General features: G+C 38.4%; 1 long non-coding RNA gene across 1 annotated transcript in view; it reads right to left on the bottom strand.

Moving 5' to 3' along the window:
• LOC138924144 (uncharacterized) overlaps positions 1-17251 on the bottom strand; it is a 44647-nt gene extending 27396 nt beyond the window's left edge. Inside the window, exon 1 of the long non-coding RNA XR_011438856.1 lies at positions 17058-17251. This is a non-coding gene — a long non-coding RNA (uncharacterized lncRNA). The remainder of the gene's footprint in view (positions 1-17057) is intronic.
• Between the last annotated feature and the right edge of the window lie 2554 nt (positions 17252-19805).

Genomic DNA, 19805 nt, shown 5'->3' on the forward strand with positions numbered 1-19805 from the left:
AAGATTTTCGCTTTTACGAAAAAAGGCAAAAAGTGAAAATAGCTTTCAGTGTTTGTTTTGCAGCTAGCTGTTACAGAGGCTAAGCAGTCAAGCATGCTGTCATACTCAAGCCTCCTTCATCAGCCACAGCAGACAATGAACCATGACCTTTGACACTGAGGCAGGAAGACATGGGCGAAGGTGTAGACATTGGTGACCTGCCTGCCCTGATGGATCCAGACGATGATGATGAGATGCTAATAGATGACCCTCTTCCTCTCTCACCTAGCCCCTCGTCTCCTGTATCTCCCAGCACCCCAACCTCCACTGACTCAGCCTAACACACCATCATCCCCACCACCACTTCTCAGCCTTCCAGTGTGCTTGCTGTCTTCCCACTTCTGGTAAGTGAAACTATACTGTTCACACATTATTTCTACTTTATATAGGGTGTGTATTTATCATATCATTCCTGCTTTTACTATATGTTAGTGTTATTTTAGGTTTATGTGTTATTTGGTATGATTTGGTAGGTTATTTTTTATTTTTTTTATTTTTTTTGCTGAGGAAGATTCACCCTGAGCTAACATCCTTGCAAATCTTCCTCTATTTTTTAGTGTATGGACTGCTAGCACAGCATGGTTTCTAACAGAGTGATGTAGGTCTGTGGGCGGGAACTGAAGCCACACTGCTGAAGCGGAGCATGCTGAACTTAACCACTAGGTCACCGAGACTGTCCCAGTAGGTTACATTTTGAGTCTGAGAATGCTCAAAAATTTTTCCTATGTAAATGAAAAGTAATCGCTTCTTCACTAATTTAGCCATTGCAGGTTACAAAAGGTTTCCTAGGAAGCTCTACTTTGAGATAGTGGGGGAAACCTGTAAACTCTTACAGTATTACCTGTAGTTCCTTGTGCATTATAGGCTATTTCTTTTCTCTTTTCTTTTAAGGAGTGGGAGTTAAACTTTTTTTTTATTGAGGTCATAATAGTTTATAACATTGTGAAATTTCAGTTATACATTATTATTCATCTTTCATGATACATATGTGCCCCTTACCCCTTATACCCATCCCCAAACTCCCTTTCTCTCTGGTAACCACCAGTTTGATCTCTTTGTCTATGTATTTTTTTAACTTCCACATATGAGTGAATTGATATGGTGTTTGTCTTTCTCTGTCTGGCTTATCTCACTTAACATAATAGCCACAAGGTCCACATATGTTGTTACAAATGGCACTATTTTGTCTTTTTTCATGGCTGAGTAGTATTCCATTATGTATGTATAGCACATCTTCTTTATCCATTCATCAGCCGTTGGGCACTTGGGTTACTTCCCTGTCTTGGCTGTTGTGAATAATGCTGCAATGAACATAGGGGTGCATAAGTCTCTGAATTGTTGATTCCATGCTCTTCGGATAAATACCCAGTAGTGAAATAGCTGGGTCATATAGGATTTCTGATTTAATTTTTTGAGGAATCTCCATGCTGTTTTCCATAGTGGCTGCACCAGTTTGCATTCCCACCAGCAGTGTATGAGAGTTCTCTTTTCTCCACATCCTCTCCAACATTTGTTATTTTTTGTCTTGGTGGTTATAGTCATTCCAATGGGATTAAGGTGATACCTCAGTGTAGTTTTGATTTGCATTTCCCTAATGATTAGTGATGTTGAACATCTTTTCATGTGCCTATTGGCCATCTGTATATCTTCTTTGGAAAAATGTCTGTTCATATCCTTTGCCCATGTTTTGATCAGGTTGTTTGCTTTTTTCGTTGTTGAGTTGTCTGAGTTCTTTATCTATTTTGGAGATTACTCTTTGTGGGATATTTGATTTGCAAATATTTTCTCCCAGTTGATGGGTTCTTTCTGTTTTGTTCCTGATTTCCTTTGCCTTACAGAAGCTCTTTAATCTGATGAAGTTCCATTTGTTTATTTTTTCTTTTGTTTCCCTTGTCTAAGCTATTTCTTAAGTCTATGCCTTTGCTCACTCCCCTATACAGGAAATGTCACTCCCCCCACGACCCCATTCTAACTCCTTTACCAAGCATGTTTCTTACTCATCCTTTAAGCCTTAGCTTATGTTCCATCTACACAGAAACTTACCTTGGCCTCCATGTTATCCCTCAAACTCCCACCTCAGAATGAAGTACTCTCCCTAATGCTCCCAAAATGCTTCCAAATACTGAGCAATACTCATGTATACAGCTGTTTGTTTGTGAGTTTGCCTCTTTCTTTAGATTCTAAGTTTACCAATATTATTTTGGTGTCTTTAGAAGCTAGTACAGTACTTGGTACCAAATAAGTGCTCAAAATGTTTGTAGAATAATGAATTAATATATTCATGGCTACTAGAGATTTCAGAATCAGTATTTATGGGGCATTCTCATCCAACCTGACATGAAGTATTTTTTTCAACCTTATTTTTGGCAGCTGAATTGCAGGAGAGATGACATAATGACATCTACATGAGATCACAGGTTAAAATATTTCATTTATGAACTCATATCAGTTCATGTTTTCCAAAATGTGAAATGGCAATCTTTTGACCAAATTCATCACTTGCAGATAGGGTGGATCAAGTGTGTGCGTGTTGTGACTGGTGACTCGCAATGATGATAGATCACACTGCCTAACAGGCTGTCAGTTCCTGACATGATTTACAGTTCACAGTAGAGACCACAAGGGAAGATGGAAGGCCACTTGGGGACCACCTGTTACAGGTGAGGAATGCAGTATGATTTTCAGCTGTTATGAAATCACCTCATCAGGAGGATTTGGAAGCCAGTCAATAGGCAGTGAGTAAACAAATATGTCAGGCAAACTAAGCACCATCAAATGATGGATTTCAGACATGGGAGTTCAGATAAAGCTAGGAGTTTCACACTGCTTCATTTAGTATTACTAGAACTGTGTAGGGGATTGTGGCATTACTAAATTCTGCTGTACATAAAAATGAAGCCACAAAAATGAACACTATTTCCTGGGGCAGTAATATCAAGCTGATATCATTCTATACAGTGTAAGTGATTTGTTTGTTTCAAGGCTCTAAGGATTATGATTAAAAAAAATCACATAGCAAATGTTCTAATACAAACTGTGAGCAGAAACATGTTATTTATTCATAACCATACAAGCAAATATAATAAGGAAATCTTTTAGGAGAAGATAGAAGGAAGAATGCGTAGCCCTATGAATTTTTGGTGTGGGCTTGCAGATCGTTGGGTAGAATTCCATTTGGGGCTATTTCAGATTTGCAGAGAAGACAGTGACGTCTTCCTAAAAGTGCGTGGAACGTCATAAAAATGCAGAAAGTCTGGCTACACAAGGAACTGGAGCTTCCATTGGTTGCAGCATGGAAGTTTAATTGTTCTTGCTCTGGTTTTAATTTAAAAATTTTTTAAAGAACTCAGGAAGCAATTAAAGATGGCAGAGTAAAGACATTTCTGCCCTGTTCTTTGAAACCATCTTAAAACCAACACACAGAACAAAGAAGCAGAAACAAAAACTTGGAGGGCTGCCAAAGTGTTGTGAAATTTATATCTGGGTGAAATGAGGAAAGCAGCAGGAGGTGTGTTCCTCCGTGTTTGCAGGAAGCAGGCAGAATTATCCAAAGGTAAGCTGCACTTTCGGAAAGGTCGCATCAGTGACCTCTTCCTTGGAACAGCAAGGGCTCAGTTGCTTTGTGGAATGTGGGCTATCACTAACCCTGTTGAGCAGAGAGGAATGACAGGGAAGGTGGAGCTAAGTTAAGTGCTTAAATATCATCTTTGGAAAAAAAAAAAGGGCAATCAGCCTAGGTGGGTAGAAGGGAAAATGTGAATGGCAAGCAATCTTTTAGTTGATTATCTGGTACAGAAAAGTAATGTAAACTCCAAATCATCACTCAAAATCTGGCAGCCTACTTTATTATGAGATACGGAAGGTATACTCTAACCCAAAAAGAATCAAAATCAAAATCCTAGGACAGCCTTTTGTTGGGAAACATTTCAAGAGAAGGGATCTGAATTCAAGCTACCTGAATATCCAACTCCCTCCACTGATGCCCTTTCTAACATCATCCTCTCATGCATACTTGGCCCAGGGAAAAACAGTAACAAGAAAGACAGACAGAAAGAAAGCACATGAGAGATACATAAAAAAATTCTGGAAGAGAAAATATAGAAAAAAGGTAAGAACATATCAAAAATATGAAAATTATGAGAAAGCTCTTCTCTGAGAATCCAAAGGTAATTTGAAAAGTAAAGTCTTCTGAATATGTATAGTAGTAAAGGTAACTACCAGATCTAACAGCAGAGAATATACTTTCCAAATGATATGACTAAAACACGTGCACACAAGAAACACAGATGAATAAATAAATAAACAAATAAATAAAATTAAACTATTAAAAGTATAACATGAAATAAAACACTAGAGCTAATTGTTATGTCAGTAAATGCAAGTGGGATAAAATCACCCGTTAAAAGTAAAGGACTTTCAATTATGATCAAAAAGTAATATAGGTCCTATATATGATATTCATTGAAAATTAAAATAAGGGCTGGATGTAAAATACAGGTTAACAAATTCAAACTGAAAGCAAGTAAGGATCTTTTTGTCAAAATTATAGAAGATCTAATTTTAGGGAAAACACATTAAGCTATCAAATAAAACACAGAATAATGAAAAGATCAAAATCCACAATCAAGATTCATTATGAATCTCCATAAATTAGCATATTATCAAAATTCAAAATGCCAAAATTTCAGCAAATATAACCAATAGGCAGAAAATACAATATTAGGAGCAGACTTTAATTAGCCTCTCAGCCCTTAACAGATACATTAAACAAATATTAAGTAATGTTTAGAGGAAATGAATAACACAGTTGAAATAATTATTCTTAATAGACAACAAAATATATACTTACAATTAGAATAGAGCCTTTTTTCAGTTGCCACTGAAAATTTATGCATTGATCATGTTTGATGCCACAAAGAAAACCTCAGCAAATTCCACCAAGTAGATCTTATATGCACCACACTTCAAAATCATAATAAAATAGCATCAGAAACCAGTAATATAGAAAACACACCTTAAACCACATATAAATTAAAATACATATTAAAACAACATGGGCAGAAAAATAAAAATTTATGTTATAGAATAAGTAGGAATATTAATTATAAAACTTTATGTCTATCAAATTTTATAAAATAGGTATATTTCCAGTGCTCAAAGTAAAATATGTTGCACCAAATACTCATGTTACTGAAGTAGTAAATAAATGAATAAAATCTTAGTTTAAGAGATAATGTCTAATAAAAGCAATAGATAAACAGAAATAATAAATAAATGAAGTTATATAGGGTGAGATAAGCTAATATTTACTATGGGGATATAATAAAATAATACATAAAACTAAGAGCTATTTCTTTGGGATGAAAAATTCTATAACAGAAAATAGAGTTATCTATCAGATAAATTAATTACTGCAAAAAGAAGAAAGTCAGATTCTCAAAAAACAAATTAAAAATGGATGTATAATCACAGATACAGAATTATAGAATAGTAAGTTTCTAAATGCCATACAAATAATTTTTTAAACCTGAATGAAATAAATGATCTTCTGCGAAAACAATCTGTATGATGCCAGAGGATATAGAAAATCTATAAAGGCTGATTATCCCCTAAAAGGACACCAAATCAAATAGCCTCACAGGCAAATTATATAAAAGCACCAAGGATAAGGAAAGGTATTAGAAGGAAGAGAAAGGAAGAGAGAGTGAGAGCAAGAGCAAGAAGGAGATGTAGAGAACGGAAGAGAAGTTTCCAAATTCCTTCTGTGAACACCATGACCTTGATGCTAAGACCTGGAAAACAGAGCACACACACACACAAAACTAACAAATGGCACATATGAATAATGCCTCAAAAATTCTAAAAACTACACTGGCAAATAGAATCCAACAGCCGTTTAGAAGAATCATATGTCATGACGAAGAAATGGTTTTCTCTAGGAATGCAAGAAGGGTCAATAATGGGAAATCTTTACATCTAATTTAGTGTAAAAAAGAAAAAATACACATAATAAAATTCATTATTAGCTAATACATGGAAATTTCCTTAATGTGCACACACGTATACACACAAAGATACAAGTCAGCTTCATCCTTACTGATGAAACACTAGAAATACTCCCATTAAATTCAAGACAAACACAAAACCCAGAATCGTGAAAAAATAGATTAATAAATTCAAGTACTCAAATATCATATGGTCATATCAACTTAGGCAGCAAAAGTATTTGAAAAAATCCAACGTTCGTTTGTGATCAAAACTCTCAAAAAGTTAGGAATAGAAGTGAACTACACAACTTGATAAAGAGTATCTATAAAAACCCTACAACTAACATCATAATTAATAGTGAAAGACAATGCTTTCCCTCTAAATTAGAGGAATATAAGGTAACGATATCCATTCTCATTTCACCACTCTTGTTCAACATAATACTGGAAATTCTAACCTATGCAATAAGGCAAGGAAAATAAAAGGCATATAGATAGGAAAGGGGAAAGTAAAACAGTCCTCATTTACATGATTATGTGGAAAATCATTAGGAATCTACAAAAAAAAATTTAAACACTTCTAGAGCTAATATGAATTCAGAAAGGTCTCAGGTTACAAGACCAATACAAAAAAATCAATTTCATTTGGGGCTGGCTTGGTGGCATAGTGGTTAAATTGTCACTCTCTGCTTCTGCGGCCTGGGGTTTGCCAGTTTGGATCTCTGGTGAAGACCTACGTACCGCTTTTCAAGCCGTGCTGTGGCAGGCATCTCACATATAAAGTAGAGGAAGATGAGCACTGATGTTAGCTCAGGGCCAGTCTTCCTCAGCAAAAAAGAGGAGGATTGGTGGTGGATGTTAGCTTAGAGCTAATCTTCCTCAAAAAAATAAAATCAATTTCATTTTTGTATATTAACAATGAACATGGGAAAAGAAAAATTAAAAACGGAATACTATTTACAATCACTCCAAAGAAAATGAAATACTTAAGTATAAACTTAAGAAAACACGTACAGAATCTGGATGCTGAAAAAAATGAAATGCTGAAAGAAATCAGAGACCTAGAGAGATATACTGTGTCCAAGGAGGGGAAGACTCAACATGTTAAAGATGTCACTTCTCCCCAAATTGACGTACAGATTCAACACAATTCCTATAAAAGTACTAGTAAATTTCTGTAAATGTAGACAAAATCATTCTAAAATATATGTGGCAATGCAAAGGAACTAAAATAGCCAAAACCATTTTGAAAAAGAAGAACACCGTTAGAGAAATAAGTCTCATTACATAGGTACAGTAATTAAGATGGTGTGACATTGGCAGAGGGATAGATACATAGATTAGTGGGACAGAATAAATATCCCAGAAGAGGTACACACAAATATGCCCAATTGATTGTTAACAAAGGTGCAAAGGCAATTCAATGGAAGAAGGATAACTTTTCAACAGAGCAATTGGACTTCCCTTGACAAAAAGTGACCCCCAACCTAGACCTCACCTAAACCTCAACCTCAACCTAGACCTCACCCCTTACATAAAGATTAACTCAAAATTGATCAGACACTTAAATGTAAAACATAAAACTAATAAGACTTCTAGAAAAAATCATAGGAGAAAAATCCTCAGAAACTATGGCTTGGCAAAGTGTTCTTAGAAGCATGATTTATTAAAAAAAAAAAAGCATAAAAAATGAATAAATTGGATCATCAAAATTAAAATTGTTTGCTCTGTGAAAGACCCTGTGAAGAGTATGAAAAGAGAAGCTATATATTGGGAGAAAATATTTGATAATCACGGATTCAACAATGGAGTAGTATCTAGAACATGGAAAGAACTCTTAAAATACAACAGTAAATAAAATAAATTAGAAACCTTTAGATAATGGTCAAAAGATATGAAGAGAATTTCACTGAAGAAGATATAGAGATGGCAATAAGCACAGGAAAAGATGTTCAAGATCATTAGTCATTAGAGAGATGTAAATTAAAACCACAATGAGATATCACTATATACCTCCTAGAATGATAAAAGATAAATGTAACACCAAATGCTGGTGGGCATACCAAGAAGCTGGATCACTCATTCATTTCTGATATGAATGTAAAGTGGTGCAGCCACTCTGGAAAAATCTATGGCAGTTTCTTACAAAACTAAGCATGTGCTTGCCATTGACCCAGCAATTTGCGCTGGTGAGCATTTATCCCAGAGAAGTGAAGACTTATGCTCATGCAAAAACCTGGACACAATTGCTCATATCTGCTTCATTTGTAGCAGTCCAAAAGTGAAAACAACCCAAATGTCCTTCAATGGGTGAGTGGTTAAAAAAAACTGTCACACATCCACACGGTAGAATATGACTCAGCAACACAAAGGAAGGAACCATTGATACACACTTACAAGGATTTCAAGAGAATTGAGCTGAGTGAAAAAAGGCAATCGAAAAAGATTTCATACTGTATGGTTCCATTTATATAATATTTTGTAAATGGCAAAATTAGAGGGATAAAGAACAGATTTGTAGTTTTCAGGGGTTAAGCGAGAGGTAGGAAGGTGGCTGTGGATATAAAAGGTAGCGGGATGGTCCTTGAGGTGGAATGGTTCTGTAACTTAACTGTGGTGGTTTTCACACAAATCTACCCATGTGATAAACACACACACAGGCACGTGAGTGAATGTCAAACTGGTAAAATCTGAACAAGTTTGGTGAGTTCTATTAGTGTCACTTTCCTAGTTGTGATATTGTACTGTAGTCTGCAAAATGTTACCAGTGAGGGAAACTGGGCGAAAGGTATATGGAATGTCTTTGTCTTATTTCATGTAACTGCAAGTGAACCTACAATAACCTCAAAATAAAGTTAAAGAATGTCACCATGGTTAATGAAACCAAAAATAAAATGGAAAGGAAAACAACAAGCTGAAAAAACTGGCAGGGCATATGATGTTGGGCTCATCACTTCCAACATATTAATTTTAAAAACAGTAGAAAATGGGGCCCGGATTATGGACGGATCATTCATAGAAAGGGTGACACAAAAAAACTTTTAAATACATGAAAATATACTCATATTTCTCATCATAAGACCAATGCATTTCAAACTACAATAAAATATCTTTTTTCACTGTTAGATTTAGAAGGATCAAAAGGTTTGATAATAAATGGCACTGGCAGGAGGTATGAGGACAAAAGCACTTTAGTGCACTGTTGGTCAGAATATAAATGGACGTATTCCTTTGAAGGCTATCTGGCAATATCTATCAAAATTAAAAATTCACTTGCCATTTGAAAGAAATTTCACTTCCAGAAGTTTGTTTAACAGGTATGCTAACCATGTATAAAGCGCAATATGTATAAATATTGTATGTAATAAGGAAGAACTGGAAATTGCATAAATGTTCATTAAAGGCCAGCGATTCAATAAATTATGGCACAACCATGCAGTAAAATATGCTATTAAGAGTGATGAGGCAGCTTTCTGTAATCTGATATAGAGTGATCTCCAAATTAGTGTTAAGAGAAAAATCACAAGATCATGAATAGTGTGTATAACATATCTTTAATTGTGTAAGATTAAAAGATACATATACATTGATGTATATATATGCACAAACACACACATGCACTTTTAGATACCTGTGTTTCAGGAGAGTTCACAGAGATAATGGTGGCTTCCTCCAGGAAGGCAGTGGGGATCTCAATTTGGAGAGCTGCATCCATTCTCTTTTGAGCCCATTGTCCGTCTTCAAATAGTTAACATATGCGTCTATTTTCATTATTGATGTGTCCCCTCGAAGCCTAACATTTGCTTACTACATTGTAGTGGCTAAATAAACATTTGTTGAGTTGAACTGAACAATATTTCTATGTTATTCACCCTCGAGGAGTAAGTCAACATTTCAACCATCAATTACTTTTATTCGTAGAAAGCTCTATACTTTTCACAAACCTTTTCTAATACACCATCTTATTTAGTCCTCAAATGTTTTTCAAGTTATGCAAAGTATTTCTAAGTTTTCCCGATGTGCGTATTTCAATTATGTCCTGCAATGAAGTCATTGGTACATCTATAACAATTGCATTCCTTTATTATAAACTTTTGATTCACATTTTGTTGCTTTTCCCAGTTGCCTGACACTTTTCTCTTCTGTATTTTACCCTTCTGGCCAGTTCTTCTCCTTGGTCTCCTGCGTTAATCACCTACCACACTCTTTATTACCACATCTATGATTCATTATTCTTTTTTTCCTGCTTTCTTTTTATTTATAAAACACTCTCTAAAAACAGAAAGAAAGAAAGAAAGAAAATTGAGCTAGTTCTCTTTGTGTCCTTCAAGTACTCCTTTGAAATCTATTTGGAAACTAAATGCTGCAAATTCTCCTCCCCACCCCACCCCCACCCGGCTTTCTATAGAGCAACAATTCCTTCTCCAGCCCACGAATTATTGGCTCAGGCCAGCAGTTTGTCATAAAATATTCTACATGACATCCATGCTTTGTCCTAGCTCTTCTATTTCCTGCAGACTCTTAAAGATCTTTTTTAATATCCTTATTCTCAAATCCATCAATTTCCGTGTTATAAGGCGAAAAGGCCTTTGCAATTACTCTATGTAATACTTTCCTGCCTTCTTTTTTAAGGACCTCATCCTGTATTCCTCTTTGTGCTTCATTTAATGGGTTCTTTTGAAAGGTTAGCCTTTTCTAGTTAGCCCCACTTAATAGTACTATTTACACTTCTGTTTCTGTTTTCTGGACCTTTTACCCTTCTCCTAAATTCTTTAAAAACCTTGGTACTCCACTCCTCAAAAATATGATCACGCTGTGTCCATTTCCAGAAGAATTCATTTTTTTCTTGCTTTTGATCAGTTGCTTATGGGAATTAACAACTTTGTACTTTTATCTATTTAATTTCTTCCTTTTGAAATAGTTCTGTAAAAAAACCCCACAACAAAACCAAAAGCTCTGTGATCATTTGTGATTTCTCTTTAGACATTGTCTTGATCTGTCTTTTTTTTTCCAGTGAGGAAGTTTAGCCCTGAGCTAACATCTGCTGCCAATCTTTGCTTTTTGCATGAGGAAGATTGTCCCTGAGCTAACAGCTGTGCTAGTCTTCCTCTATTTTGTATGTGGGATGCCACCACAACATGGTTTGTGAGCAGTGTGTAGGTCTGTGCCTGAGATCAGAACTGGCAAACTCTGGGCCACTGAAGCGGGGTGTGTGAACTTTTCCACTGTGCCACCTGGCCAGCCTTGATCTCTCTGTCTATTTTTATCACTTAGGCTCAATGCTCAAGTCATCTTGATCACTCTAGAAGGTTTCTAGAAATGTCTGGATCTTGCTTCTTCTTGCATTTGTTCTTTGGGTTTTCAAGAGTTTGTTTACAGTTTTCTCATTGTTTTCTGTTCCTTTAGTAATCCTGTCTGTTGATGATATCTCCAAAATTTCTATTTTGAGCTGTAGGGTAGGTCTGGCTGCTTTATTGGACATGATGCTACATAACCAACCAGTTTGAAATGCATTGGAGTACAAAAACAAGAATTCGGGGCCCGGTGGCACAGCGGTTAAGTTTGCATGTTCTGCTTCCGGGCGGCCTGGGGTTCACCGGTTTGGATCCCGGGTGCAGACACGGCATCTCTTGGCACGCCATGTTGTGGTAGGCATCCCACATAGAAAGTAGAGGAAGATGGGCATGGATGTTAGCTCAGGGCCAGGCTTCCTCAGCAAAAAAGAGGAGGACTGGCAGTAGTTAGCTCAGGGCTAATCTTCCTCAAAAAAAAAAAACCAACAAAAAAACCACGAGAATTCATTTTGCTCAGTCTGTGCTTGTTGATTAGAGGGGATATTTGTGCTCTAGGCTGAGGGTTGGCTAACCTTGGGCTGAGCCTTCGGGATTGGCTTTGGGTTTGCTCCACATCCCTCATTCTCCTTGCACTGACGGTTACTGGTCCTGTTCTTCCTGTAATGAAGCATGCAAGGCCCATGCAAGCATGTTTAAAGGCTCTGCTCACATCACCTCCTCTAACTTCCCACTGGCCAAAGCAAGTCTCACATATACTCCGTTTCCTCTGCTACACTGCACAGGAGGGAGTGGAGAATGGAAAACAAGTGTGCAATCTACTACAGCTGTAAGTAGTCTGCTCCTTTGGAAACCCGATGTCTGTGCACTCCCTTCTTCCTCTTCAAGCAGACACACCCTGATGTCTCCCCCGCAGTCATTGCAACATGCTCCTCATTCATCTCTCTGGATGATGTGTAATCCCCTCCATTGGTTCTTAATTTGGCTCCCCATAGTTGAGTTAACTAGATAATTTTATTAGCATAAAGACATGAATAACCTCTTTGGTGCAGAGTGATCATCGAATCTTGCTGAGCAGAAATGCTGACAGCTCGCTGGCCTGGCTGTGGAGTGAGCTGTTTAGTATGTCCTGGTAGCCTTGGGCTCTGCTCTTCAGCAAGAACTCTCTTGTCCATTTTCTTTTGTGGTTCCCTGACTTTGGGATAGTCTTCCTTTTCCATTAATCTGTGGCCCCATCTGAGGTAGACATTCAGGAGCATCTCCTTCCTAAGGATCACACATATAGAACAAATCACTTCCTGTTAACATGGGTTCAGGATCCAATGGACTATTTTTGGACAGTAAGTTACCCTAAAAAATATAGCAGGTTTTCAGCATTGTTGCTTTTTGGCCATTTCCAACTGTGAGTAAACATGGCCAAAGATCTTGGATAAATAGAATTTTTAAGCTTGAGAACTCTGGTCTTTTATTTATAGACCTCTGTGCTCTGCCCATCCAAAAAATTCTCAGCTTGCTGTCTGCTACATTGAGGATATCTGAAATAGTGCAGCATCTTTGCCAGCATTCTCACAACTTCTGTGTGGCGGGGCACCAGTCATATTTATTGCTGACTGCCATTTGCAGACACTTCTTTTAAATGCTTCAATCTAGAGCATAAACAGTTGGCCTTTTAAACCTGAAAGTTTTCAAATTACCAGACTCTCAGTCAGCTGAGATTGCAGGTTTTAGGCAGAGTGCCTCCCTTAGCGAAGATGCGGATCTTTCCATTTCAGCTGTCAGACTGGCCAACCAGTTCCACCTTGAATTCATCATTCTTTTAGGATTTTGCTGACAACCCATGCCAACATTCTGCACATATTTTACTATTTCTTTTATCACTATGTATAGTCTTTGTCAGCATATGGTTGGCCTTCCAATGTATGGTACTTGACGATTTGACTAAATATTCTGTCAGCATATAATTAGGGTCTTGAAGTTTTCAACTTTCACTAGTTGAGTCATTATTATGCACCTACCCAGCTCTTCTTCCATTCCAGTGAAACATTTTAGTTTCTGTTACTTGAAGAACTTCACTTCCATATACTAGATCAGTTGGATTACGTTTTGAATGCATATAACTGGAAAAAGAAATAGTGGAAATGGCAGTGGTTTAATCAATACAGATGTTTATTTCTCTCTCATGTAAAAGAGAAATTTTAAGGTAAATGATCTAAGCCTGCTCTGGCGGCCTCAGTATGTTACTATGGGACAAATCTATTTTCTTTCTGCTCCTCCATTTTTAGCATGAGGCTTCCTTCTTTGAGGTCAACTCATAGTCTAAAGTGGCTGCTGTAGCTCCAGCCATCACTTATGTGGTAGCAGGAAGAGATGGAGAAGGATAAAAGAGTATCCATTTACTTTGAATGAGTTGGTTCCCTTTAAGCAGCCTTCTCAGAAGATCATAGCAAAATCATAAGCTTACACCTCATTGGCTAAGTTGCTGTGAGCACTATTGAGTTGATTCTGACTCCTAGCGACCCTGTGTACAGCAGAGTAGAACCCTGCCAGGTCTTTTTGTGCTATCTTCTCACCTTCTGGTGCTGTATCGGACAGTGCTTCACTGCTGTTCATAGGGTATACATGGCCAATTTTTTTAGAAGTCAGTGGCCAGATCCTTCTTCCTAGTCTATCTTAATTTGGAAACTCCACTGAAACCTGTCCATTATGAGTGACCCTGCTGGTATTTGAACTCCCAGTGGCATAGCTTTCAGCATCACAGCAACATGCAACTGCCACAGTATGACAACCGACAAATGGGTGGTGTGGTTCCCTCACCAGGAAAATGAACCTGGGCTGCGGTGGTGAGAGTGCCGAATCTTAACCTCTAGAATGCCAGGGCTGGCTCAGTGCCCAGGACTTACATGTATAATCTTGTCTTGCTACAAGGAATGATGGGAAGTGTAGTATTTTATTTGTTAACTGAATACAATTGAGATTTAGTTATTAAGGAAGAAGAGGATCATAGGTATTGGAATTCTGCAATTAATAGCCTGGACCAGAGATTTTGCCTTTAAACTTTTGTTTTCATTTTTTTTAAAACACGCTCAGTTAAACTTCGACATCTTGAAAGGACAGAAAATAGCCTCTCTCCTTTATCATTCTTGTATCACAATTTAAGTCATCCCTATTAAAACAGCAACTTGCTCCCCATATACATATGCCACATTTCCAACCTTTGTAAGAATTAATTTCACTCATTACTCCAGTCTTATTAAAAAAGACAGAATCTTTTTCTTTATATAGCACAGCAATAATTCTTTTGCACAGATCTTGTCAGTCTGACTGGTCGATTTCCTTTTCTTTAAAGTACATTCCAGACTGCCTCTGTGTTTATCTAAAAAGATTTTTTTTAATGCCTCATTTAATAATTTCATTCTGCAGATGAGAACACTGAGGCCTGGAAAGAGTGTATTAAGCCCTTTCATGTCATGCAGCAAGGAATTAATAGACAGTCTTTGTGCCTATATTCTTGGCTTTGTTTGCAATGAAATGTGTCCACATATCACTTTTTTGGTTTTTTTCCCCACTCAGATTCCCGTCTACCCTTTTTGGTTATGCAGTGAAAGTCTCCTTCAACCATTCTTATTATATGCAGGAGATAAGTCATGACCCAAAATAATATTTCCTTTTCAAATTTCTCTTATGGATGGGGATGGAGCATAGTATATTCATAAATCTGATATTTCCTCTCACTGAGGAAATCACACACACGATCATATATCTTCCACTTCAAATCTCATATATCTTTGAACATTTACATTTGTGTGATTGGCAACCCTTCTCCCTTTATGAATTTTTTTTCCCTTTTGGCCATTGTAAAGAGCCCTGAACCAAGTTCCTATCTATGCAAAAGTAAATTCTCCTCTTTGTCCTACTTCTAAAATGAATCTCATTTTCCTCCCTCTCATCCATGCCTTTTGTTGACTAAGTTAACAACATTTACAGAGTACCTTTGACATGCAGGGTACGAGAAATCTATGACTTAAAGTGGGAGCATGCAACACAAATAACATGAAAACATACATTTTGCTTGATCCCTGGAAGTTTCCTTTCAACTCCCAGGTCTCTTTCCCTACTGTGATTTTCCTCCTACTGCTTCTCTTTATCGCTAGAACACAGCATGTAGCGAGCAACCATCAACGTTTTTGCATAGTGTTGAACCTCAGACTCTGCTGTGGCAACATCTCTTTCTGCTCTCTTCTTTATCCTTCAGCATCTCATTTGCAGCAGATAAATGACTTGTAGTGGTTGCTTGGCTGGGAGACGGGAAGTTTTGGCTTGATGTGTGACACAGAGTAAATTCAGGACTTACCACGTGCACATTTATGGGTTATGCTTTTGGTATTTTTGGTATTGCAATTTTGATTTTTTTTCATGCTAAATTCCACCTGACCTTGTTCACACCATTTTTTCATCTTTTCATACATCTCTTGGAGGTTATGCTTGACCTCAACCCTCTCTTGTGGTGTTCACTTTCCTAATTCTTACCCTTGCCCAAGCCCCACGCCACTGTCCCTTTACCCCAGGTAGCAGCATTGAATTCTTTCCAAACCGCACTATTGATTTCTGCAACAGAGATAATCAGGAATATAGTTCCTAATGTGATGGCCCGCACTCAATAAGTGGAAATTGTTCTTCTCCTCTTTATTAAGTGATCTTCATCATACTTTTGCATGGTGAATATGACTGGCATGGAATGAGCGAACCAAAGTATAAGATATTGATAGGGCTAGTTAAACACTATCCAGCTAATTATTATTACAGTAAGGCAAATAGATTTAAAATCTCCCTCATTGACTTAGACTAAATAAATGACTTCATTCTTGCAAATTACATCCCCTTCACAGAGCTCTGCTCCTCTTTAGTTTTCAGTGTAATATGAGACAGAAGAGGCAAGGAGTTTGCAACAAGACACCCTTAAATTTAAGCCTTGGCTCTATTGGTTACCATTATGTGAAACTGGTAAGTTATTTGAATGCCTTGTAACTCAGTTTCTTTTGGGTGTGAGTTAAGGACTATAACACCTCCCTTGTTGGGATGGCGTGAGCATAAATTGGAAAAACCATATCCAACTTGCCTGGTGCATAGTATAGGTCCACAAAAGTTAGTTCTTTTATTCTAATGACAGTTATTGGATACGAAACCAGTGGCATTTATTGGATACTACTTAAAGTTTTTACATATATCTTCTTTTTTCTTTCCCATATCCATTCATAAGGCTTACTAATTATTTTTCAGTTATATTCTTGAATCTCTAAATGAAAGTATGTTCTTTCCCATTTTTCAAAAAGACACCAAGGAAAGAGAAAATAAACCAGCAATTTGGATAAGAAAATACAGCTTTTAGCCCAGGTTAAACCTGTTGCTGGGCATACCTGTTTCCCTGGAAGTCTGAGGTAAAATATGCTGCTTCCTGGTGATAAAGAATTGATGTGATTTTATTTTGAATGAGCTTTGAGGGGAAAAAGCCATATTTCTTCAGCATTTTCTCATCTTATCTATCTAAAATGGCAACTGATTTAGGTAAAAGCTCTTTAGGAACTGGTCTTATAAACTTAGCTCTAATAAACTAAATGTCAATGCGATAAAAAAAAAAATCCTTACTAAGGGAAAAAAACCAACTTTGTGCCACTTCTGAAAAATGTGCTTTGCCGCAGCTCTGAGAGGCTTTTTGGAGTACTCTTGGGGTCCATTCACTTACTTTTCACAGAGCACAAACTTCCAGGGAGAGTCTGGCTGAACAAGCCACGGTATTTCTCTCAGTAGGTGGTGGCAACGAGGCACGAGAAAGCTCCTTTTCCTTCTTGACGAGCCTTTGCTTCAGAAGATCCAGCGTGCACAAATCTGAGGAAGAAGGTCCCTGCTCATCATTCACAGGTGATGAGTGTCCAGGGTCTAAGTTGACAAAGGGAGAAGATGGGCTAATTCCAACATAATGACATTTTACAGAGAAAACTGTAAGGTCGTTTACATAAAGGTCAAAAATTGACTCACAGATATGGAGTGGTTAAGATGTATCTTAGTAGCAAACACGGGGAGAAAACACCCTCTTCATTTTGTCCCTACTTCAGTTCCTTCAGTGCTTTCTCAAACCATTCTACTGTTTAGCACAGCTGCTGACTTCTCTACGTGTCATTCTGTTCTCCATTTTGCTCTCGCTGGTCCCACTCCCATCACACTGGACTTCCTCTAATTCCTGGAAAACTTTCTGTGCTCTGATTTGACCACGGGCCTTCACACGTTATTTCCTCTTTTTTGCATGGATAGCTCTCATCTATTTTTAGCCAAGGTCTCAGATTAAACACCAGGGAACACTGCCAGGCCTCCATATCCCACTGGGTTACGTGCTTGCAGAGTATCCCTACCCCAGCTATTTTATTACCAGGTCCTGCGACATCACTTGCAGGTTCCAGGGCAAACGGAAAAGGCAAGGCTCTGGCTTGTTCTTTTGTTAGTCCCTTCCTATAACTCGATGCCTCCTAGAGACCTTGTGAACCTCAAAGCTGAGCCCTGCCCCGTCTGTCTTTTGGGGCCAACCTCTCACCCCTCTCAACTTTGGTCTGTATCAGACATTGCCTGTACTACTATTCATAGAATTTTCATGCTAACTTTTCGGTAGTGGGTGGCTAGGTCCTTCTTCCTAGTCTGTTTTAGTCTAGACGCTCCGCTGAAACCTGTCCCCCATGGGGGACCTGTGGCATAGCTTTCAGCATCACAGCAACGTACAACCGCCAAAGTAGGACAACTGACACGTGCATGGTGTGTTTCCCTGACTGAGAAAGGAATGCCAGGCGCAGTGGTGAGAGCGCGGAATCTTAACCACTAGACCACCAGGTCTGGCTAGGGCCCTAGCTGCAACGGGGAAATCACCCTCCCCTTCTCAAGGGCCACCATCTCCACACACGGGGGACAGAAGACTCTCAAACAATTGCGCTCTCTGCCCTGAAACACGCTTGACGGAGTGTGAGTGTGGGGCAACTACCAAGCTGCCTGCTAAACCTGCTATGGCATTGTCAGCCTGGGGCAGGGATGCATGCTGCGCACACACACGCACACGCGCACGCGCGCGCACACACACACACACACAAGTGCCCCGCAAGATGCCTTGAGACCATGCATCCGACCCCGACTCTCCTTGTGTGCACACAAAGATGCCCCCTAGAGGTGACGGCAGAACACAGGCCTCCCTCCACCGTGGAGCCCTATTTCTACCCCAGTGGAGGGCAGCAGTGGCTGGGACACCAAAGGAAAGAAAGCTGGGAGCTGGGGACCCTCCTGGGGAGGTGGGGGAGGCAGTGAGAGGCCAGACTGCACATGAGCTCACGCAAGCTCCATTGTCCCATTAGAGTTTATTTACAAAACACTAATTCAAAGATGAAAGTATTAAACATTTCAAGGCAGCCGCCGCAGGCCTTTGAACTTCAAGAGCTTGGCCCTTCTGAGTACATGGCCCTGTGTGCCTGTACTGCCTGCTGCCTGTGAAGCTGGCTCTGTTTATAACTGAGCCCTCCTTATTTTTATCCCCATTAAATTGTATCCTTTCCCTCACAGAATGTAAGCTGCATGAGGAGAGGGTCCATATCTATAATAAACATTTAATAAATATTTGTTGAATGAGTAAATGAATGGACTAATGAAGCCCTTCCATTAGTTGGTGCGTGTTCCTAATCGATGTGGAAGACGCACGTAGCACCCTAAACCTCATGCTGTCCTCTTTGTTTATGCCAGTTACTCTCACCTCTGCGGCCCCTGCAGAATGTCAATGCTCTTGTTCAAGTGCTCATCATTTTTCTCCAGGACAACTGGAAAGCACTCATAATGGGTTTCTTAGCTTCCAGGGTCATATTCTAAACTATAGATACGTTCATTCAACTTTTCTGCTTAGAAAATGTGCTGGCCACCATTGTCCAGAAGCTAAAATCCTGACCTCTTCTTGTGATATCCAAAACCTTCCATAATATGGTCCCAATGTATTTTGTAGGATTAATTTCTTTCTACTTCTGCTTTATATGGAAACATATTTGTTCTTCCAATTCCAGATTAAATAACTGAAGACCTGTCCCCTCTCATGTGAAATCTCTTTAGGTTATACCATCAGCTTTGGAGGGCAGTGTCTCTCTCTCCTCTGCACTTCGAGTCCTTTGTGATACCGTAGTATCGACTGAATAAATGGTCAAGTTAAACTGTAGCCTTTTTACTCTAAAAATTGAATTTCTATTATTAAATAGCAACTTTTGGGATGCTGCTTAACAGTGTTGAATTCAATTAACATTTTAGTTTACCATTTTACCATGTTGTATATTAAGGGTGTTTATGTACCAATATCTATGTTAGGTCCCAGGGGAACAAACAAACAAAAGTGATTGTCGTGAACCACCCCCACTCCAGAGAAGTGCCTGATCTAATAGGAGACAGAGATAGACAAAATGAAATGCACTATTATAAGCAT

The sequence above is a fragment of the Equus caballus genome, chromosome 5 (genome assembly GCF_041296265.1).
Source record: "Equus caballus isolate H_3958 breed thoroughbred chromosome 5, TB-T2T, whole genome shotgun sequence".
NCBI classification, from domain to species: domain Eukaryota; kingdom Metazoa; phylum Chordata; class Mammalia; order Perissodactyla; family Equidae; genus Equus; species Equus caballus.